Source organism: Saccopteryx leptura, chromosome 9 (genome assembly GCF_036850995.1).
Source record: "Saccopteryx leptura isolate mSacLep1 chromosome 9, mSacLep1_pri_phased_curated, whole genome shotgun sequence".
NCBI lineage: Eukaryota > Metazoa > Chordata > Mammalia > Chiroptera > Emballonuridae > Saccopteryx > Saccopteryx leptura.
Window position 1 is genome coordinate 39,249,629 of NC_089511.1, and position 22,815 is coordinate 39,272,443.

The 22,815-nt window shown below is 47.5% G+C and overlaps 1 protein-coding gene across 4 annotated transcripts in view; it reads right to left on the reverse strand.

Annotated features, from left to right (window-relative positions):
• The window catches only part of ZC3H18 (zinc finger CCCH-type containing 18), a 78,266-nt gene extending 69,458 nt beyond the window's left edge, over window positions 1–8,808 (reverse strand). For 2 of the 4 annotated variants that reach the window (XM_066349252.1, XM_066349251.1), the window contains exon 1: window positions 8,622–8,808. The gene's annotated coding sequence lies outside the window, so the exon portion shown is untranslated. The remainder of the gene's footprint in view (window positions 1–8,621) is intronic. The other 2 variants (XM_066349255.1, XM_066349253.1) reach the window with 1 other exon arrangement.
• Between the last annotated feature and the right edge of the window lie 14,007 nt (window positions 8,809–22,815).

The following is a 22,815-nucleotide window of genomic DNA, read 5'->3' on the forward strand; positions in this document are numbered from 1 at the left end:
GCACTTAGATCCACTGTGCCACCACAGGTCAGGCCTCTGGCAGAAAATTTTATATATTTGGTACAGCTGATCGTTGAATAACATGGCTTTGAACTGTGCGGGTCCACTTATATGTGGGTTTTTTTTACTGGCCCACAGAGTTCAAATCCACATTGTTCGAGGGTCAACTCTGAGGTTGGGAATCTCAGTCCGGGCTAAATGTAGTTATCCTTGGCTTTTGACTGCTCAGGAGGTAGGCATACCTACCCCAGAGTTATTCAAGGGTCAACTGTAGTTTCTTATGTAAAAAGATCAATGTCATTTTTAGATTTCATTTCTATTTTTACTCTAGATTTAATTATAAAGTAAATATTTTCTGATTTTCCCACACTAATGTGCAGACAGTACACACTGTTCCATTTGTTTTAAATACAGACTGCTCAAAATGGCGTAAGAGTGTGAGTGCATAAAACCAACACTAAACAAATCTATAAGCAAATACCATTCACCAATGAAGGGCTTAGCAAGTCAACGCCATTGAGTTAGTTTGAAATAATAGTAATAGTGAAAGGTTCAATGGTCACTTGATTCTTCAAAATTCCTTATTTAAAATAATGTATTCAAGTCATGCTGTTTGTCATCCTAGCAAGATCTAGAAACATACACACGTATATTTATAAACCTTAAATACGTATAATTACTTTATGTATTTATATAACTAAAGATCAGGCTTGAGCATGGGCTCACCAGTTTGAGTGTGGTGTCACTGGTTTGAGTGTAGGATCATAGACATGACCCTATGGTTGCTGGCTTGAGTAAGGGGTCACTGGCTCAGCTAAAGCCACCTGGTCAAGGCACATATGAAAGCAATCAATGAACAACTAAAGTGCCGCAACTACGAGTTGATAAGTCTCATCTCTCTCCCCTCCTGTCTGTCTGTACCGAAAAAGACATACATACATACATACATACATACATACATAAATAGAGATACACACACCAAGAGCTGGTATCTGAATCTATAGTTAAAAATATTTTCCTGGCTGTTAATTTAATGGAATTATTATTGAGCATACATTAGGACAAATCATTTAAAATTTCATCACTTTATAAATAAACTAAATGGTTAGCAGTAATAGAAATTTATGAACCAATCAATTCAAAGTCATTTAAGTAAATACACTGCTCATAAAAATTAGAGGATATTTCAAAATGAGTATGAACCGATAAAATATCCCCTAACTTTTGTGTAGGTTTTGAAAATGTATAGTTTCGAAAATGATTCAATTTTCAGCTTCTACCTACACTACTCAAAGGCAGAATTACTGGAAAGAATTATTAAAAAGTTAGTCTTGCCCTGGCCAGTTGGCTCAGTGGTAGAGCGTTGGCCTGGCGTGCAGGAGTCCCAGGTTTGATTCCCGGCCAGGGCACACAGGAGAAGCGCCCATCTGCTTCTCCACCCTCTCTGTCTCTCTCTTCCCCTCCCGCAGCCAAGGCTCCACTGGAGCAAAGTTGGCCCGGGCACTGAGGATGGCTCTGTGGGCTCTGCCTCAGGCGCTAGAATGGCTCTGGTTGCAGCAGAGCATCGCCCCCTGGTGGGCGTGCCGGGTGGATCCTGGTTGGGCGCATGCGGGAATCTGTCTGACTGCCTCCCAGTTTCCAACTTCAGAAAAATACAAAAAAAAAAAAAAAAAAGTTAGTCTTGCCTGACTGGCAGTGGCACAGTGGATAGAGTGTCGATCTGGGACCCTGAGGACCCAGGTTCAAAACCTCAAGGTCACCGGCTTGAGCGCAGGCTCACTAACGAAGAGTGCGGGGTTGCCGAATTGAGCATGGGATCATTCACATGATCCCCAGGTCACTGGCTTGAGCAAGGGGTCACTAGTGTAGCCAGAACCTGCCCCTCCCCCCACCATCAAGGCCCATATGAGCAGCAATCATGAACAACCAAGTGACGCAACTACAAGTTGATACTTCTCATCTCTCACTCTTCCTTTCTTTGTCTCACTTAAAAAAAAAAAGTTGCAGCCCTGGCCGGTTGGCTCAGCGGTAGAGCGTCGGCCTAGCGTGCGGAGGACCCGGGTTTGATTCCCGGCCAGGGCACACGGGAGAAGCGCCCATTTGCTTCTCCACCCCCCCCCTTCCTCTCTGTCTCTCTCTTCCCCTCCCGCAGCCAAGGCTCCATTGGAGCAAAGATGGCCCGGGCGCTGGGGATGGCTCTGTGGCCTCTGCCTCAGGCGCTGGAGTGGCTCTGGTCGCAACATGGCGACCCCCAGGATGGGCAGAGCGTCACCCCATGGTGGGCGTGCCGGGTGGATCCCGGTCGGGCGCATGCGGGAGTCTGTCTGACTGTCTCTCCCTGTTTCCAGCTTCAGAAAAATGAAAAAAAAAAAAAAAAAAAAAAAAAAAGTTGCAGCCTGACCAGGTGGTGGCGCAGTGGAGAGAGCGTCGGACTGGGATGTGGAGGACCCAGGTTTGAGACCCTGAGGTCACCAGCTTGAGCATGGGCTCATCTGGTTTGAGCAAGGCTCACCAGCTTAAGCCCAAGGTCACTGGCTAGAGCAAGAGGTCACTTGGTCTGCTATAGCCTCCTGGTCAAGGCACATATGAGAAAGCAATCAATGAACAACTAAGGAGCCGCAATGAAGAACTGATGTTTCTCATCTCTCTCTCTTCCTGTCTGTCCCTCTCTCTGACTCTCTGTCTCTGCCAAAAAAAAAAAAGTTGTAATATGGTATACAGTGCTGAAATGAAACTCCAGCCTACTCCCATGATGACTTCCTGGCCTCCCTGTGCAGGGCAGAGGCTGCCATTGTGCATAGTGCACTTCTAGCCCAGGGCACCGAGCAAAGATGAGAAAACTACCAAGGACAGGGCTGGCTGCTAGGGCCCTTAGATTCTAAACTGTTCCAGACAGAGAATCAGGGTGGTTACAGCAATCAGCCAAAGACCACTGGCAAACTCGCAGCCTCCCCCAACTCCTTCGTTAATGATATTAATAAAACATAAGGTTTTCCTTTGTATATGATACCCTATGTCTATCTCTGTATGTTTTTTTATTACTTTGTAAGTAAGAAACCTTCTCCATAGAAGGGCAGGGACTTTTATCTCCCCAGCTGCTTAAGCTAACACCTGGTACCCTGTAGGCGGACAGTCACATGGAACTGATTACTTAGCCTTGAAACCAAGCAAATTCTGATTTTCATATTCTGTAGTCTAACAATGACCTTGACACGAAGCCAGCCCTTAAATCAATTAACCAAAATAGAATGTCCTCTCAACTAGTTTAAAAATCACACAACTGCTTGGCCTGTGTCAGCATAGTAGATAGAATATCGATCTGGATGCTGAAGTCGCCAGTTCAAAACCTAGGCTTGCTCAGTCAAGGCTCATACAAAAAGCAATCAATGAATAACTAAAGCAAATATGAGTTGGTATTGCTCGCTACCTGTCCCTCTCTCTTCTCTCTGTAAAATCAATAAATAAAACCTTAAAAAATTAAAAAAAATAGCCTGACCAGGCGGTGGCGTAGTGGATAGAGCGTAGGAATGGGATGTGGCGGACCTAGGTTCGAGACCCAAGGTCGCCAGCGTGGGCTCATCTGGTTTGAGCAAGGCTCACTTCAAGCAAGGGGTTACTCAGTCTGCTGAAGGCCCGCGGTCAAGGCACATGTGAGAGAGCAATCAATGAGCAACTAGGGTGTCGCAATGAAAAACTGATGATTGATGCTTCTCATCTCTCTCCATTCCTGTCTGTCTGTCCCTATCTGTCTCTCTCTCTGTCACTGTAAAAATAAATAAATTAAAAAAAAATTTTTTTTAAATAAATAAAAATCACACAACTAATATGCTGCAGGACACCCTCCACTCCACCCCCCCCCCAAAAAAAAACAAACCTGTGATTGGCCTTGCAACACACTATCCTATTCACAGCCACAAAGTATCATAACCTGATTACAACCCTTTTCCAGGACCCAGGTGCAAATTGGTTTCTGCTTTGGTTTGTCTGATTAGATCCAACCAAATTGCTTTTTATATTTCGACAAACTTAAAATTAAATCTTACGAATAATAAATAGAAAAAAGTGCCAAACTTCAAATAATGTAAGAAGTGGGCAAGTAACGTGGGACGCTGACCTCTTGGTATGCTGTATCTTTATGAGATACATGGGCCAGTGCAAATAGCATGAGTTCCTGAGGTAAAACTTGAACCCCAGCTCTACTGTTTCCTAGCTTTAGGGTCTTGGGTAAATTATGTAAACTTGGAAGACTTCAGTTTCTTTATCTGAAATATGGGGACAATAGTATCTAGTGTAGAAGGCCACTGCAACAAATAGATGAGATTAGCCTGATAATGTGCCTGACACATTTTAATTTAAACTGAATTAATGTGAAAGTGAGTAAAGGTAATCCTCAACTTTCAAACCCATACTCCTATCACCCCTCTCAGGTTTAGTTCAAGTCTATTAGTACAGGAGTAATTCATTCACTGCTTCATTCAGCTAATGCCTGAGAATCTACTTACTTCAAGACTATATTATTAAAAACAACTTCTGCAGAAATTCAACAGCTACCACTGTCCATTGACAGACCAATACTCTGTGTCAAGTGCTTGACCAATTTCCTCACATTAACCTTCCAAATAAGTGATGGTCCCCTTCATAAGGAAACTAAGGCCACATGGCCACTGAGTCGCTATCCGAGGACCACAACTTAGAGTTGCAGCTCAGCAAGTACTTAGTCCCAGAGCCCTGGACTATGCAGGAAATGAGCTTCTGCTCCCAGCCTGGGAACTAACCCCCACTTTTGCCATTATTCCTCTAGGAAAATGGGACCTAAGTTCCAAACTGATTTTATAAATTCCATTTTGGAACACAACCCATGCATAAATTGGTGACTTATATTGAATCAGTAGATTATGTCTGTTTTTCTTTTTTTTCCTTCTAAAGTTGCTTGCTGATGCAGCTATGCACCTATCTTAGCCCTTCTAGGACCAAAAACATACCTTTTCATATAAATGGAAAAGTTAATATGTTTATACATATTAATAAGTGTAAAAGTAGTGATGACCATATGGAGATCAAACTTGTGACATCCGTGATTTTGATTTTAAACTTGCCTGAAGTTTGAATTTTAGGTACTTAAACAGAAATGCCCTCCACAGTTTGAATAAAGGAATTGACATCAACATTCTAAGGACACAAAGTTAACTTCTCAACTCTAAAAGGTAATTCTCAGCACTGACCAGAGGTGGTGAAGCCAAAGGTTCTGAGTGTACCTGCTACTATCAGGGGCGGTTGGTGCTCTTTGTCAGTGGTGCTTAGCCTTTGGGAGGAAGGACTGCTCTGAGACTAAAACGGTTTGGCTCCATTCTCTAGAAAAATCTGGACATACATAATTTATCTTCTACTTTGGGGAGTTCAAAAACTCCTGAGGCCCACCCATAGTCCCCAGATTAAAAACTCTTGACCTAAGTATACTGTGCATTATTCTAATATGTATCCATACTTACCACATTGTATTGAGATGATCTGTTTGCAATGTCTATTGGGAGGCTCTCTTGTTCCCCATGAAGTGCCTGAGTGGAAGGGCTCAGACTCACCTCTGTGTTCTCTGGGCTCAGCAAATGTCTGGCACTTAGTAGCTGAGCTCCCATGTAAGATACTGTCTAAATTGGGACGTGTTTGATGCCTGACCTGTGGTGGCACAGTGGATAAAGCGTCAACCTGGAAATGCTGAAGTTGCCGGTTCAAAACCCTGGGCTTGCCTGGTCAAGGCACATATGGGAGTTGATGCTTTCTGCTCCTCCCCCCTTCTCTCTCTCTCTCTCTCTCTCTCCCCCCCCCTCTATAATGAATAAATAAAATCTTAAAAAAATAAAAAAATAAATAAAATAAATAGGACGTGTTTGAGACCAGAAGGGGGCACTGTTAACAATTACAACAAGCATGAACAGGAGCTGTCCAAGGCATACATCCTTCAAGGAGACCCTGTTGGATTACCTGGGAATTTACAACCTGAGGCTGCTCACAGGTGAACACCTTGCAAATGGAAACATGCCAAAGAACCTCCCTGTTATTAGAAGCAACCCGAGTCACACGTTGCTGCACTGAAGAGTGTCACTGCGGGTCAGAAGATAGCTTGCGTTTCAGGGTCTTCTCTGGGCAGGTTAGCTGTCTCCCGTGGTGTCTGTGTCCTAAATTAATTCAAGATTAATTCAATTTGGCAAACATCTGAGTGCGTGTTCTGTGTAAGATGCTAGGAAAAACCGGCCTGTTAAGTGTAGAAAATGAGATGGAGGGTCCTTTGGTCATGTCTTCACCAACTGTCAGGAGCACAAATTTTCTCCTTTTGTTCTTACATAATCACCCTGTAATCTAGGATTCTTGGCAAAGTTTAGAACTAATTCTTTTTTTTAAATGAAAGATTATTATTATTTTTTTTTTATTTACAGAGACAGAGATAGAGTCAGAGAGAGGGACAGACAGGAAGAGAGAGGATGAGAAGCATCAATTTTTCATTGTGGCACCTTAGTTGTTCACTGATTGCTTTCTCATATGTACCTTGACCGTGGAGCTACAGCAGACCGAGTAACCCCTTGCTCAAACCAGCGACCTTGGTTCCAAGCTGGTGAGCTTTGCTCAAACCAGATGAACCCGCTCTCAAGCTGGTGACCTTGGGGTCTCACATCTGGGTCTTCTGCATCCCAATCCGATGCTCTATTCACTGTGCCACCGCCTGGTCAGGCTAGAACTAATTCTTTAGTCCTTTTATCCATAAAATGGTAAACTTGTCCAGAGAATAGAACAAGTATCCATCACTGTGCTTCCACTGCCTACTACATTTGGCAAATGTTGACTGATCTTTGTTGAACGAAGCAATGACAAAATCTCATTACTTGATAAACTACCTGTTGCATATCAGAAATAAATTGAAATAAGTGCCTAATTTTTAGAAGACTACCTGAACTCAAGCATAGTGGCTGCAGTCTCATTTCCCAGCAATCACTCTGGAAGGCTGCACACTGATTCCAACAGCACTGCTAAAGTATAGAAAATTGTGGGAACATCTCTTTTGACTGACCCTTTGAACCTGCAGAATACTCTTTTGGCATTCTCAGTGGCAGCAAGATAGGTCACTCTGAGAAACTGCAGGAAGACATTCAGAGCCTGGTCTGGCAGGTAAGACAATTCTGGGTCAAACATGGGGTATGACTATTGAATAAGATAGACTTCCTCATATGGCTTACTATTTATTACCAAAATAGGAGTTCTCAAGAGGTTTTGGTAAAGGAGACCTATGACATACAAGGTCCTCTCAGGATAACAACTTTAAATAGAGCAGTCCCTATTTAAATTCCTTAAGTTCTAGTATCTTTGGTTAAAATTCTGATTCATAACTTCATATACTTACAACATCTAACGGAGGGATGTCAAGGTTGGTGAAAGATACCACCGTCAGACTAAGTTTGACCACCAAAAAGCTAAGGGAGTAAGCACTCACCTGGAGATGACCTGTAGCTGTTAAAAAAAGTAAAAAAACAAAACAAAGCAGACAAAGAAAAATTTTAAACAATAAAAGCCACAACTTACCTGTCTGTTCTCTGTAACGATACCACAAAATTTTATTACAAAATTTGAGCATTTCCCACCCAAAACTGGAGAGGAGTTCCAGCCTTAGGGACATATTTAATTTGTTTCCAGACCTGGCTGTGCTCCACATGTCTCAGACTGTAAAATTATCAGGCAAAGACTCTCTTCACAGGACTTGGAAGTGAGAATCAGCCCGGGTCCAGGCTTACCCTGAGAATCCCAACCTCTGCTCCCAGCAAGGGCCAATCCACAGGATATATGATGGAAGTGAGTCTCAAAGAAATGACGACAGCCCTTGTTATGCTCATCAACAGTACTTCACATTGTCAAACGCCCTTTTCCATTTTCCCCAAATGGCTCTGAAGACTGACCTCTGGCATTTGAGTTTGCTGGTATTTAAAATGATGATGAACCACTCTACCCAACAAACTCGGCTATCAAAGTATTTAGGAAAACTGAAGTTTTAGCAGGAGCAAGACTGGAAGTCTCTAAGTAGGTTCTTCCAGCATTCTTTAGGCTCCTAACCAGAGGGGCAAGAAAGTTACATATTCCTAAGAGTGGTGTGCGTCTCGGGGCACAGCCAATATGTCCAACCAGTGCACACTGGGAAACTGAGAGAGCAAGTTCCAGGAGGCACCAGGGAGCTCAAACTTCCGAAGAGCCCATCCTCAAGTCCCCACGGCTGCCTCCAGAGAGCGAACTTGCATGTCTCCCTCCCTACATTTGAGGACGGCAAACATGTGCCACGCGAATGTCCCGGAAGAGGAATGACAGCTTTAGAAGAATCAACTCCACCGCGGGGCGCGGAGGCAGCCGCGGCGAGCTCGGGTTGAGCGGTTCCAGGGTCAGCTCGCCGCCGACGGAACGTGCCTGTCTCAGCGTCCTCTCCCCGGGGTTCAAGAGCCACGCTTCAGCGGGGGTGCAGGGCAACCCGGAGCGCTGCACGGAGGCGGCGACGGCGGACTGCCGGGCCTGGACTCCGCGCCACCACCACGCTCCCCGCCTGGCCGCCTCGGCCTCCTCCCAGCCAGCCCAGCTGCTCCGCCGCCTACCTCAGCTCGAGGACGGGGAGGGGGCCACGGTTCCGCTGTGGTCGGGGCGGCACGGGGAAGACGTCCCTCGGCCCTTCCGCTCTTTACAGGCTCCGGCTTAAGGCGCGACGCGGGCGGAACAAACGGGCTCCACTACCCGCGGGGGCCGGCCATTGTGCGACGTCATCAGGCCGCGACGGCAGTCCTGAGAGCCGGCGGGCTTCCCTCGCCTGCCCCGCCCCCCGCCTGCTTCCTTCCGGCCTCCGCGCCACAGTTCCGCATCTCCCCGCCCCAGCGCGGCGCGCGCCCGAGCCCTTTAAGGCGCAGGCGCCGCAGGAGGCTCCGCCCCTAGAGGCGGATCTGAACCCGGGAGCTGCCGACCGCTCGACGACGTCTGCGCGGAAGGCCTACTGCGCCGCGTGGTCACGTGGTGTATCGAATTCCCGCCTCGCAGATTTGCGTTGGGGTTGGGGAGATCAGCCCAGTGCCGAGACGGGTGGTTTCGCCGTTGGAATTTACAGGTTTAACTACTTCTGTCGGACTCAAGGACTCCAGTTCTCTTAAATGTAAGCACTCAACAAAAAAATCACTTTGGGGATACTGAGTTTACCATAAATATCAAAGCCTCAACAGTTTTAACTATTTCCATGGGACTAAATAGCTCCCACTCTATTAATCAGTTCTACACAAGATTAATTATTTTTGAGATAGTTTAAATATGAAAACTTAAAAATGTTAACTATTCCTGCTTTCTTAAAAGTAATCAATCAGCTGGGAACCGTCCTACACTGTTGGTGGAAATGTGAATTGGTTCAGCCACAGTGGAAACCAATATGGACATTATCAAAAAATTAACGATTAGAACTACCATATGATTCAGCAAGTCCAGTTCTGGGTATTTACTGAGGAATTCGAAAACACTAATTTGAAACGAGATCTGCACTCCCGTGCATTTACAATAGCCAAGAGGTGGAAGCACGGAGGATAGATGAGTGGATAAAGAACAAATGGAATATACTATATTAAGTGAAGTCTTCAGCCATCAAAAATGTGAAATCCTGTGACCAGGCGGTGGCGCAGTGGAAAAATGTGAAATCCTGTACATTTTCGATGCACCTTGAGGGTATAATATTAAGTGAAGTAAATGAGACTAAGACAAATAATCGTGATTTCATTCATATGTACAATATAAAACAAAAACAAAACAGGAGAGGCAGACAACAGATGCGTGGTTACAAGAGGGGAAAGGAGGTGGAGGGAGGGCAAAACAGGCAAAGGGTTCCTTTGTATGGCAGCAGGTGGAAGCTAGGGTTTTGGTGGTGAGCAGGATGTAGTATATACAGGTGTCAAATTTATAATGTGCCTGACCTGTGGTGGCGCAGTGGATAAAGCCTTGACCTGGAATGCTGAGGTCGCCAGTTTGAAACCCTGGGCTTGCCTGGTCAAGACACTAATGGGAGTTGATGCTTCCTGCTCCTCCCCACTTTCTTTCTCTCTCTCTCTTTCTTCTCTGAAATGAATAAATAAAAAAATAATTAAAAAAAATTTATAATGTGGCACACCTGAAACTTCTATAATATTATAAACCAATATAATAAATCAGTTCAAAACAAAAATTTGTCATTTTTGAGATACTGAGTTTAAATCTCAAAGACTAAACATGTAAAACTATTTCTGAGATACTAAGTAGCTTCTGCTCTATTAAATAAAGCCATTTTAACACAAAATTAGCTATTTTTGAGATGTGGAATTTAAATATCAAAGCTTAAAAATTTTAAACTACTTCCATCAGGCTGAATAGCTTTGTGTCTTTTGAATGTGATCAGCTTAACTCTGTTTCACGATCAGAAGGCCGTCACGTGGTATTCACAGCAATTTACAGCTTACCAGCTGCTTTCACACACGCTCACTGGGAGCCTCAGAGGCAGCCTGCAGAGAATCAAACGGTGCTCTCTTCATTTAAAGACAGCCTGCACTTAGAAGGGTACTGGGCTTGATTGAGTTCCCTGCCGTCCCCGCTTAAGATTTCTTTTTTTTTTTTTTTTTTTTTTTTTTTTTTTTGCTTCTAAGTTTTTATTAACATGACTTTTTGGAAAACAAGCATCCATACCAGTGTGTGAGGTGAAAGTGGTAGGGGACGGCAGGGCAGAGGGAAGGAATTCGGCTTTATTGGTAATAAAGCTCCCAGTTCAGCCCATTGTGGATTTCATAGCCCTCCAGAGAAATGTGGTCCTTAAAAACCGTGTACCACTTCTTTAGTACGGTGTGTTACAACGGGAATCAGTTTGGGCTATGATAAGCTTCTTTTTTTTTTTTTTTTTTAAAAGACCTTTATTCAATTTTCAGAGAGGAGAGAGAGGGAAAGAAGGAGAGAGAGAGAGAAGGGGGAGGAGCAGGAAGCATCAACTCCCATATGTGCCTTGACCAAGTAAGGCTGGGGTTTCAAACCGGCAACCTCAGTGTTCCGAGTCTATGCTTTATCCCACTGCGCCACCACAGGTCAGGCCTATGATAAGCTTCTTAAGGTCTCTCTGATGATGTCATTGATGTACTTCACACGGACACCCCCCCCCCCCATGGTCATTGCAGAAACCCTTGATTATCCTCTCTGAAGCTATGTGGGGCAGGGGTTGAGAGGCAGCAGAGTCAGAACATCAAGGATCTCTCAGGCTTCAAGACCTCTGGTTGAGACTTACGTTCAGTTCCCAACCTCCAGACCCGAGTCCTTTGGGGCCCCAAGTTGGTGTCTCAGGACTGCAAATCCCAGACAGGTGGGTCTCCCCACTTCGAGGGGCCTCTTGCAGGCCCATAGAATGTAGATAGCTGGGTACTTTGGATTGCCTAGAACCTCCCTGCCTTAAAATTCTTAATCATTTTTGAACAAGGGGCCCAGGTTTTCATTTTGCACCAGACTCTGCAAATTATATAGCTGGTCTTGGCAGTAACTAAGGGTTTGGAGGAATGGTGAGCAGAGCAGGCCTTTCTTCACCCCATCTTTCTCTTTTTGTGTGTGTATGTGTGACAGAGACAGAGAGAGGGCCAGATAGGGACAGAGAGGCAGGAAGGGAGAGAGACGAGAAGCATCAGTTCTTCATTACGGCACCTTAGTTCATTGATTGCCTTCTCATATGTGCCTTGACTGCGGTGCTCAAGCTGCCTGGTGACCCCTTGCTCAAGCCAGCGACCATGGGATCATGTCTATGATCCCACGCTCAAGCCAGCAACCCCCTCACTCAAGCTGGATGAGTCCACGCCCAAGCCAGCAACCTCGGGGCTTCGAACCTGGGTCCTCTGCGTCCCAGTCTGATGCTTTATCCCTAGCACCACCACCTGGTCAGGCCACTCCATCTTCCTCTTCCAGGAAAACTTGGCATAGCCTGCCACCATTCTACCCACAAAAGGAGCATCTAGTCCACAGTAACATGGAAGGAATTCATAGATGTTTGCCCCAATGTTATCTGAGTCAATGAATGAACAAGGGAAGAAATGAAGGCATTAACATAGAGTTACCATATAATCCAACCATGCCACTTCTAGGGTTCTAACCCAGGAGAAGTGAAACATGCACACAAAATCTTGTACATTATTGTTCATAGCAGCATAGCCCCAAAGTGGAAACAACCTAGATGTCTATGGACTGATGAAGGGTAAATAAAATGTGTTCTATGTGTACAATAGAATATTATTCAGCCATATAAAGAAATAAAGTCTCTGTAAGAGGAGATATTGGAGAGAGACTTCTCTTCTATCTCTCCCTGCCTATTCCTGTCATGTGAGGACACAAGAAGGTAGAGTCTGCAAGCCAGAAAGGGGGCTCTCACCAGACCCCGATCATGCCAGCATCCTGATCTAGGACTTCCAGGTTCCAGAACTGTGAGAAAAATTTCTGTTATTTAAGCCCCCCAGTCTGGTATTTTGTTTTTGTAGCCTGAGCAGACTAAAAGATTCCGTTTACATGAAATATCCAGAACAAATCCATAGAGTCACAGAGTAGAAGAGTGGTTACCAGGGGTTGAAGGAGGGAGATAGGGAGTAACTGCTAAGTGGGTACAGAGTTTCTTTTAGGAGTAATGAAAATCTTCTGGAATAAGGGAGTGGTGATGGTTGTACAACTTTGTGGATATACTAAAACCCACTGAGCTGTGCACTTTAAAAGGGTGAATTTTATAGCATCTGAATTATATCTTAATAAAGCTATTTTTTTAATAAAAGATGAAAGGAGACAGGAGAGGAAGGAAGGGGAAGAGGACATGCAGGATGAGAGCTGAGAGGAGGTGGGGGTGAAGAAGGTGGAAGGGCTGGGTGAAGGAAAGGGGCTTTGGGGGAGGGGAAAGGGGACAGGACTCCTGTGCACAGCTCTCCCTCCTATCTGAATTTCCCCTTTTCTCCATCCCCCTCTACTTGGGTTCCAGCCACTGTCACCATCTGCCAGGATTACTGCTGCAGCTCCAGCTAGTACCCTGACTCCCTGCTCTCTCTGCCCCCCACACCCCTCCTCCCTCAGACACCCAGAGCCACCTTTCCTTGCTCTCAGGTTGGTTCCAGACTCACCACTCCAGCAGCACCCTCTGCCCTCAGATGAAACCCAAAGACGCTTGCTCTTTATAACCCATCCCGCCCAGCCCTCGTGCTCGCTCCCTTGCCCTCAAATTGCTCCAGACTTGTCTTTGCTCTCATGCCTTTGTGCATGCCACTCATGCTGCCTGGAACACCGTTCCTACTTTCCCCCTTCATCTGGCTAGCTTTTAATCGTTATTCAGGTCTCACTGTGGATGGACCTCCTCTCAGAGCCCTTGATTGTCTGTGCGGCTGGGCACAAGCTCCTGGAGGGCAGGACTGCAGTGATCACCCTGTAACCCTGGGTCAGGCGCTGAGTTGCTCATCACAATGTTTGCGACACTGGAGTATGTGTGATTAGGGGGGAGCATTAGAACAACTGAGAAAATGGCTGAGCCTGGCCAGGCGATGGCGCAGTGGATAGAGCCTCAGACAGGACATAGAGGACCCAAGTTCAAATTCCCAAGGTTGCCTGCCGGCTTGAGTGCGGGCTCGACTTGAGCCTGGGCTCACCAGCTTGAGCGTGGTGTCGCAGGCTTGAGCACAGGATCATAGACATGACCCCATGGTCACCTGGCTTGAGCCCAAAGGTCACTGGCTTGAAGCCCAAGGTTACTGGCTTGAGCCCAAGGTCGCTGGCTTGAGCAAGGGGTCACTCACTCTGTTGTAGCCCCCTGGTCAAGGCACACGAGAAAGCAGTCATTGAACAACTAAGGTACTGCAATGAATACTTGATGCTTCTCGTCTCTCTCCCTTTTTGTTGTCTGCCTCTCTCTCTGTCAAAAAAGAAAGAAAGAAAGAAAGAAAGAAAGAAAGAAAGAAAGAAAGAAAGAGAAAGAGAAAGAAAAAAAGACAAAGAGAAAGAAAAGGGCTGAGGTGGGATTAGAATCCAGGTCTCTCTGAATCTAAACACCATGGGCTTGAACCTCTGCTAAGTCAAAGGCCCTGGGTGTGAGAGTACAAGCAGTGTCCCTCTAGGCCTCAGTTTTCCTGCTCTGTAAAGTGGGGCAGTTTATATCTGCCGCCTCCCTCTCTGGACGGAATGAAGAGTTGTGGTGACAGACACAAACTTGGTTGATTTGTGGAGCTCTTTGCTCACGGCAGGCCTTATGCCAAGCTCCTCATGAACAAAGCCCCCCCCCCCCCCATCATTATCTCCATTTTATAGTTGGGGAAATAGAAGATGTAAAGTCGTAAGGTCGTAAAGTCATAGGGAGGCGATTTTACCCCAGGCATTTGAACCACAAAACTCAAGCCTTTCCTGACATAGTGAACAATGCTGTGTCCAGATTATGTTACCCTGGCTGTGATGGTTATGCAAGAGAAATGTAAACATCTGTTTTATCATTTGGGATCACTATCACTAGCAGTCACTCTGACGCTAATGGGCATATTTCCCCACCTTCTGAGTGCTGACAGGCATGGTCCCATCCGACAAGGGCCACTGCGTTGGTTGAGGACAGTGGTTCGAATTCACGTTATCATGTAAAATAGCTGCTGCCACTGAGCTGTGACAGACGGTGGAACACTGATTCTGAATTTAACAAGAGTGGTAAGCTACATGGGGCCACAACATGTTGAAGAACAATGTGGCATTATTGAGAGTGGTACCTGGTGACCAGCAATTCTGCCTAGGCATATACCAGCTGTAGAAACAGCACCTGGGAGTTAGTTAAAAACACACATTCTCAGTCCCAGCCCCACAACTACATCAGAAGCTCTGCCAGTGCGGCCAGCTGTCTGCATGTGGAAAGGTCCCAGGGATTCTGCTGCTCCATGGGTGACTTTCTAGTATGGGCACCAGAAGACATGAACAAGGATAGGCGATCTTTCCGTAAAAACAAAGAAAACCCCCAGAAATGACCCAAATATTTATAGGTGATTGTAATAATGTACAATATTGTAATTGTTAAAAATTTTAATACATGAATATCAAGTGTACTATCTACAGATTGGCAAAGCTTTTTCCTTTCCACTGTGAGAAGCTGCTTCCAGGCAGGGTATTGACCACCCACTAGAGAAAAATAGGGAGCCACAGTAGACTTGAGCAGGGGAGAGACAGGAAGAAAGTGGCATGTGATTTTAGAGCCCCCTATCTTATAGCTCCTACATCTGAATCACTTGTGCACCTGTTGTTTTTCCTCTTGGTTTTCAGTGCTCTGGTGCCTTCTTATAGCATGCCTTGTACTTTTGTGATGGACATTGTTGATAAATTATTGTGGGGACAGGCACTCAGATGGAGTTTTGTACTCCCAAAGAGGGCAAGACTTTCTTCTTATAGGCAGATCGTTTCAGATCCAGGCCCTGGTTAAGGCTTACTTCTGGGCTGCAAAATAGCTGTTCTGTTTCTGAGAGCGTGGCCGCTCTTCCTGGGAAGTACACCTTCTTCATGCTCAGAGGAAAGCCTGCACTGTCTGTTTGTTCTGCACCTCTCCAGGTGTGATCCACGATCTGTTCTAGTGCCATATGGGGCTGTTGAATGTTATCTAAAGTGCTCTTCTCTGCTACTTCTTGCAGTTTTCCTGGCTTGAACAGCTTAGGGTTGCCCACAATCTCAGAGGATCTGTACTGGTATTCAGGGCTCCTTTTCTGCAGTTTCCCCTCAAGTCCCATATGGTTTGGACCCCAGTCTGCTCAGCTCAGCAAGCCTGTACAGTACTGGCTGCTTCTGTTGCCGCCCTGCAACACCAGCAGGGATCAGCCTGCAGGGTAAAGAGGTGTGTGTGTGTCGCTTTGTTGTTTCTCTTCCCTCAAGGGTCAGAGCCCCCATGTCCTACCAGTATTGGCTCTCTCCTTCAAATGCCTCAACATATGCATATGTATCTTTATGTTTGTCCACTTTTATAGCTGTTGTTCGCTGGGGTGGGGAGTTCAATACAAGGATCTGTCTGAAAGCGTTTTTTTTTTCCTGAAAGCATTTTACAAAGGCGAATCTGATGGACGAAACGACAGGGAGAAGGGCACCGGAGGGCTCTCCCTCCGGCAAGTTTGCCCAACGCCCAGCTCCCCCTTTGCTGTTTTGTCTAGCTGCCGCCAGAGGGCGCGCCAACCTAGGTGTTCCCGGCAGGTGGCGCTGCGTGGGCCTGGAACTAGGGCATCCGGATCTCCGCCATAGCGATCAAGGAGTGGACAAGAGCATCCGTTGTTTCCAGATGGATTGTGCTATCTTAGTTTTGATGGCCTGTCAGCCCTTCTCATTCTCAGGCCGCAGCACGGAAGAGGTCTAGAAGGCTTGGGCGGGGTTAGGTTCCTGGACGTTCAAATGCTGTTCATCCTCTTTTACTTGCTCAGAGCCACGTAGGGGATGCAGGAAAGCCCCAACCCCATTCTGTGTGGAACCTCCGCTCATATCCCAGGCCCTACCCAGACACAGTGCAAGGGCGAGAAGAAGAAGGGTCTGACCCCTGTGGACCCTGTCCCCTCCAGGCTTTTTCCCAGCCTTGGATGGGGACCCAGCACCGACCCTACCCGGCCTCCTTTCCTCCAAAGAGATATCCAGGGGTGACCCTCAAGCTCAGCCCAGTGTGGCCACCTGCCCGCCTCTCTGACAGGCCTCAGAGGGAAGTATTCCTGGCACCTCTGCACCTGAGGCTGGGGGTTTCTACTGTTGTTTCTTCAGCTCTAGCACCCTCCCACCCCCACCTGGTTTCGGCCCCTGCAGGCTGGTTTGGGTGAAGGGATGGATGGATGTAGGTTCAGTTCCCAGCACAGGGCCTTCACCAAGGGCCTGGGATTTCTTCCTGTGGTTTTGCTTTACGGCTTCGCTTTGGCATAGCTGAATTGCCAGCATCACTACTCTTACATTTTGGGGTCATTATTATTCTTTTTAAATTTACTTACTGATTTTAGTGAGAGAAAGTGAGGGAGAGACACAGGAACATCAATCTGTTCCTGTATGTGACCTGACCCAGGATCGAACTGGCAACCTTTGAACTAGGGATGATGCTCTAACCAACCGAGCTATCCAGCCAGGGCTGGGGTCATTATTAAGTAAAATAAAGGTTTCTTGAACATAGACACTGTGATGCCATGGCAATCATTCTGATGACCAACTAGCTACTACGTGACTACTGGGTGGGGAGCTGGACAAAGATTTACTTGCTTGGCAGCACGGTGGGGATTTCATCGTGCTACTCAGAACAGTGCATACTTTAAACCTTACAAATTCTTTATTTCCGGAATTCTCCATTTAATATTTTTGGACCACAGTAGATTTTGGTTAACTGAAACCACGGAAACTGAAAGCATGGATAAGGGGAACTGCTGTATTTCTTTTTTTTTATATATATATAAATAAAATTTTATTTTAATGGGGTGACATCAATAAATCAGGATACATACATTCAAAGAAAACATTTCCAGGTTATATTGTCATTTAGTTCTGTTGCATACCCATCACCCGAAGAGAGATCATCCTCCGCCACCTTCCATCCAGTTCTCTCTGTACCCCTCTCCCTCCCCCTCTCCCTCCTTCCCTGCTGTATTTCTTTAAGACAGTGATTTTCAACCTTTTTTGAGCCGCGGCACATTTTTTACATTTACAAAATCCTGAGGCACACCACCTACCAAAATGACACAAAATGACACTCTTTAACACAGTACATATTATACATATAGTTAATAATATAGTTTCTAAATGTATTTATATTCACTTAGTGTGAAACCTGGGCCTGTTTCGATGAACACAAAAGGGATATCCTGGCAGGAATGGTAGAAAGACACACGAAGCTCTTCCTCAACAGTTCTCAGTCTCTCTCTGTTTTTAGTTTTTATCGCAGTCAAGCTTGAGAAGCTCAGCTCACATAGATATGTGGTTGAAAACAGGAGCGCTAATAGATACTGGAGCTTTCATCAAGGTTGTGGGTTCAAATCAATTTGGCAAATACTCTCTATATAGAGACTGGACAAAATCAATTTTAGAAAATGTTGGATACTTGTGTAACATCATAAGTCCTCAGAGCATCTCTACTGTCAGATTGAGAAGTTTGCTTTCTAGGTAAGGATTCTGAAAGATACTAGAGTTCTCCCTGAGGTTGTGGGTTCAAATCCCATGGTCACCTGGGTGCAGGGGCCTTGGTTCTGTCTGTTTTGATGGTGTATATAGACTGAGCTCTTTAAGAAGATGACCCTTTAGGAGGCCATATACAATATAGATAACATTGTGATGCATTGTATATCACCCTCTGCGGGGGCCTCTTTTAAAAAGAAAAAGGTCAAATATCTATATACACCATCAGGATACACATAACCAGCTGAGGCTGAGGCTTCGTCTAGTGGTGGCAACATTTACCTCCAGTCCTGACCAGGATTAGAAATCGGGACCATGGGAAGGAGTAGCAGATTCAACTACTCGCTGTGGCCACACAATGACAAGTGCCTGGCAGCCCGAGCGGGGACCTTCCTGGGTGTGGATGAGCGGCAGCCTACTATTGGTTCATCGCTAGTGGTCGGGATGAATCCTAGAAGGTGATTGGTCAGTGAGCGTTCCCTGTGCCTCCACTCTTCCTGTCGCTGATAGCTGGAGGGATTGTGAGGGGAATGTTTATGTTCGGATGGAGGTGGCAGGCCGTGGGCCGTATCCAGCACGTGGGCCGTAGTTTGGGGACCCATGTTTAATTTCCCCACGGCACACTTGACCATGTCTCACGGCACACTAGTGTGCCGCGGCACACTGGTTGAAAAACACTGCTTTAAGACATCAGATAGTGTGCTGTGGGGACACAGCATCAAGTTCTCAACACTCTGAATAGACTTTTGTTAGCAAGTTGTTGTATTACAAATAAGCGCCATGGAACTGGTTTACACCTGGGAGATGCCACCAAGGGTTTTTTTTTTGCTGCCGCCTCTGCCACCGCTGCTGCTAGATTGGAGGTATGGGGGCACTTCTTTCTGAGGATTCCTGGGGCACGCAGAAGGTGGGGACATGAGAAATGTGGCCTGTTCACAGATGGGCTAGTGGACGTGGGAATACAAGGCAGATTGAAAGCACTCTCTACATAGGTGCTGGGCAATGATGCTCTTACTGCTCTGTCTCCTTCCTGTCCTAGAGGGGAGGAGAACTTCCCCCAAGATCAAGGGCAGGGAGAGTGGTGTGGAGGAAGGGCCCAGCATGAGGCGGAAGAAGCAGGTTTGAGGCCCAGCTCTACTGCTTCTAGACTAGCTTTCTCATCCATCAAGTGGGTAGAAAGTAGCATCCTCCTTTTTCATATGCCCGCTGTGCAGATTCACTGAGGTGGTCCCCACACAGACAGCCTGGTGCCTGGGCTGTAAAAGTGCTCCCAGAATCACAGTTGTCATTGCCGTTTCATTCATTATCGCTGTGGGCCGGGTGACTCTGGACAAACCTCTTCCCTCTTCTGGACCTCTGTTTTCACTTCCATGTGATAAGAGCCTTGGTATGGACAGTTTTGTAGCCCCATCCCATGTCATTAAATTCTTTCTTCTTCTTTTTTTTAAATTTAGTGAGAGGGGAGGCAGAGACAGATTCCTGCATGTGCCCTGACTGGGATCCACCCGGCAAGCCTACCAGGGGGCGATGACTCTCTGCCCATCTGGGGCCCTTGTTCTGTTGCAACTGGAGCCATTTTTTAGTGTTTGAGGTGAGGCCATGAGGCCATCCTCAGCGCCTGGAGCCAACTAACTCTAATTGAGCCATGGCTGCAGGAAGGGAGAGTAAAGGAGAGGAGAGAGGAGGGGAAGGGAGGGGAGACCCAGGTCTAGGCTGTGAGCAGCCTGGCCACAGGGATGCACGATGCCTTTGGCTGCCACAGTCATTGACCTTTGGAGATGGGCAACAGAAAACCTACCTGAAGGGAGGAGGTAAAGGGGAGGAGGACGGGTAGAGAAGCAGATGGGTGCTTCTCCTGTGTGTCCTGCCCAGGAGCTGACCGCGGGACATCCACACACTGGGCCAACGCTTTACCACTGAGCAAACCAGCCAGGGCCGTGTCATTAAGTTCCTTTTTCTCCCCAGGTCACCTGAGCCTGTGGCTTACTCTGGAAGGCTATGTGGAAGTCAGCAGGGTGGTTTCAGTACCAGCGAGGGGACAGCAGCCCAGGAGCTGTCCATGGGACTGACTCCCGGGGAGTAGCTCTGGAGGACAGGGCGTGGTGGGGTGGGTGGGCTGGGGTGGCAGCAGCAGGTAGAGAAAACTGCCATCCCCTGGGGACAACAGAGCCCTCCGTGCGACTATACCTGCGAGGTCACAGCCTTCCTAGCCATCCCAGGCAGCCCCAGTGAGGAACTTGGTGCTGTTCTTGGGGCACTAGAGACCACAGCCTGCCACCCTTTTCTCTTTCCATCAGCCCTCTCTCTTCACTCAGCTCTATTTAGGCAGGTCTTGGAAATCGCATGGTTTGGGGAACAAACTAGTGAAAATACAACTGAGCCAGAACCGTACAGGAGCCCATTGACAGCCCATCGTGCACAAACACTCGCAGCCTAGACCTATGGCGAAATGTGACACAGCTGGGGAAGTGGCAGAGCTGCCGTCACACACAGCGGGGATGAATCTCTCTGCATCGTGATGTGAGTGGAGTCAGCAGGACGTGAACACGACATGAGGTCCTGGTGTAGAAAGCTCACACACAAGCAGGGTAAAGGGTGCTGCTTGCAGATGTGAGCCTGGGAAATGGCCACCTCCTCAGAGGGAGAGCTGGGTGATGTTTACCCATGTGTTCATTCATTCATTCAGCGTTAATTCTTGTGTAATTCTCTATCATATTACATTTTGCAATCGAAATGTAAAGAAAGAGAAAGACACGAGTAGTTACTGGAATTTCTGGGTGAGGAGCCAATCCCTGCATTCCTGTGGGTCTCGCTTTCCCCATCTGGAAAGTGGGCATTTAGACTGGACAATCTCTTGGGTCTCTTCTAGTTCTGATTTTAGCACCTGACAAGCATTCTAGCTTTGTGGTTAAGCATGTGGACTCTGAAGCTTGCTGACTGGATTCAAACCTGCTCTTCCACTTCCTAGATGCTAGGCCTTGGGCAAGATGGCCCAGAGGTGGCATGTCTAGGGCCGCACAGAATGAGGACATTAACTGAGGCCTTCTGACATCCATATGTTGTCTTGGTCCTGACTCTCCCTGGCTGTGCCCGTCTGCAGTTCAGTGGCCTCCATCTCCTTGCTATTTGCACTGACCTGGTGGCCTGGGTGTTGTGGGGTGGGGAGACCCAGGTCTAGGCTGTGAGCAGCCTGGCCACAGGGATGCACGATGCCTTTGGCTGCCACAGTCAGTGACCTTTGGAGATGGGCAACAGAAAACCTCCTGGGACTGGTGCAAGGACAAAGGCCTTTGAAGGGCACTGGGGTCCCTGGGCTGCAGCAGATGTGGCCATGGCTGGTGAGCCTCAGGGACAAAGGTCCTCAGGAGGCAAGTTCCCACTCCCTCTCTCTCAAGGCTGGCTCTTTTTGCTCTGCCAGCCTCCTGGCTGCTTCAGAATGGCCACAGGGTTCCCCAAATCTTAATGGCCTTTAAATTATCCCATGAAAGGACCAGTTTATTGTTTCCATTCTAGTTTCCCCAGATGGAGAATCCGATTGGCTAAGCTGGGTTAGGTGTCCCCACTGGGGTCTAATCACACACTGCTGGCCCAGGGGCCACTGGCCATCCTATGGCTGCAGGTACTTTGTTATCTGCCTCCCAATGTGGGCACAGACCACGTGCACGGTGGCCTGGGCCAAGTAGATCATCGCAGGCATCTGGGGGATGGGTACGTCCATCTCCTGCCTGCTCTGGCTCTTCCTGGTGGACCTTAACGACAGTGAGAGCCACGGCCCGGAGTGGGGCTACAAGGTGTCCTGCAGCCTCTACCTGCTCATCAACCTGCTGGACTCCACTGTCTTCTTTGTCATGCCCCTGCTGGTTGCCACTGTCCTTTATGGGTTCAATGGGACAGTCTTGTTCTGGAGCTTCCTCTCCTACCTGCCTTACCGCAGGGGCGATGAGGCCTGGCCAGAGGCAGGAACTGAGGATGTGGGCAGCAGGCCGGGACACAGTGGGCAGCTGCCCCAGACCCAGAGGCTTCCCGCCTTCCAGGAAGCAAGTAATCAGGTCTCCTCTGGGGTCAGGCGAGGCCGGTAGCTGGGTGCTGGGGCAGGGGAGGAAGTAGCACCGGAGTGGGGCAGGGAGACGCAGCAAAGGTGTAAGTGGGCAGAGAGAAAGGACACAAGCTCAACATTTGTTCATTAGTTCAACAAGTGCCCACTATGTGCCAGGCATGGTTCTAGGCGCTAGGACACAGGGAAGGACATGACAAGATAGACATCCTGCCCGACCGGGGCTCATGTCAGGTGGACACACACCATGAGCACCACAAGTACACAGAAAAAGGAAGACACAAAGCTGGAGGAGGGGTCATTTAGGGGGAAGTTCGGAAAGGCTGTGCAGAGAGGTGACAGCAAAATAAAGACGTGCAGTTGGTGAGGGAGCACACCGAGGAGCAAATACCCAGGAGGTGCTCTCGGTGGGAAGAGGCAGCAGGGAGCCCCAGGCGGGAGGTGCTCTCGGTGGGAAGAGGCAGCAGGGAGCCCAGGCGGGAGGTGCTCTCGGTGGGAAGAGGCAGCAGGGAGCCCAGGCGGGAGGTGCTCTCGGTGGGAAGAGGCAGCAGGGAGCCCCAGGCGGGAGGTGCCTGGCTTTGAGGGTCGGCGAGGAG